Below are 1,090 nucleotides of genomic sequence, written 5' to 3' on the forward strand. Positions count from 1 at the left end.
GCGCTGTTGTGTGTGCAATTTCACACTTAGAAATTTTCTTCATACAAATACACTACCCTATCTATCTATAGGTATGACTTGTTGGGTGTCAATGTATTTGTGATACCACTTAGCTATATGGCTTGTTCTTTATATCTTAGCTGGGACAGACAGGCAAAAACAGACACACAGGTAGCATATGCCTGCGCACAAGAATTATGCTGATGATGCACTATCAGGTAGCAGAAAAGAAAGTTAAAGTAAACGCTACATGCTTGTAAAAGAAGTAACGCAATAAAAAAAAAGTCGGAAATGGCTAATTTATCCTCTAGATATCATGTTATTTTATAAAAACCATTACAGGAACAAGAAAGCAAAGGGGCAAGTACTGTGGGCGTTATTCTAGGTAGAGGAACGGTGAATCGGTAATTAAACAATTCAAATTTGGGGGCAAAGCTAACGAGAATGATGTTATCTTGTGCCGGAGGAATCATGAGTCATCCGGGATCAAGCTGGTTATGGCCGGCAAATACGTCATTTGCCTATTTATCCACTGTTGTCCGACCAGTCTCATGCTTACCCAAAGATACTAACCATGTCTAGCACTTCCAAGTACCCGAAAGGACCTTAATAGAAAAATCGATTTTTGCTTGATACCCGATTTTCCCCCTTTTTATATATATAGTTTGGAAGAGTTTACGAAAGTGACACGAAAATTTGGGCGTTAGAAAGTCATCATGGATACGTTTGCGACACACTAAAAATTCAAAGATGCGCTGTGCGACAAGTGATGCAAGAATTTTGGTACTTTTATTACAAAACGATCTTGCACACCTGAGCGCCAGCCATCACTCACAGAGTAAATGTGAATCGACAGGATTGAAATCCACTTCCTCTATGACTAATTCCTTCAAGCTGCAAATGAAAGGTTATATGATATATAAAGTAAATGACTTTCGAAATTATCATCAGGCAAAATGTTTGACAGGCCTTGAAGTCCAAAATGATTACCATTACAAATGTATACAGCTACAAACGCACATGCATTACCATTTCTATATGTGTATTTGTATAATGTATATATACAACACAACAAACACACATATATATC

The sequence above is a fragment of the Penaeus monodon genome, chromosome 34 (genome assembly GCF_015228065.2).
Source record: "Penaeus monodon isolate SGIC_2016 chromosome 34, NSTDA_Pmon_1, whole genome shotgun sequence".
NCBI classification, from domain to species: Eukaryota; Metazoa; Arthropoda; class Malacostraca; order Decapoda; family Penaeidae; genus Penaeus; species Penaeus monodon.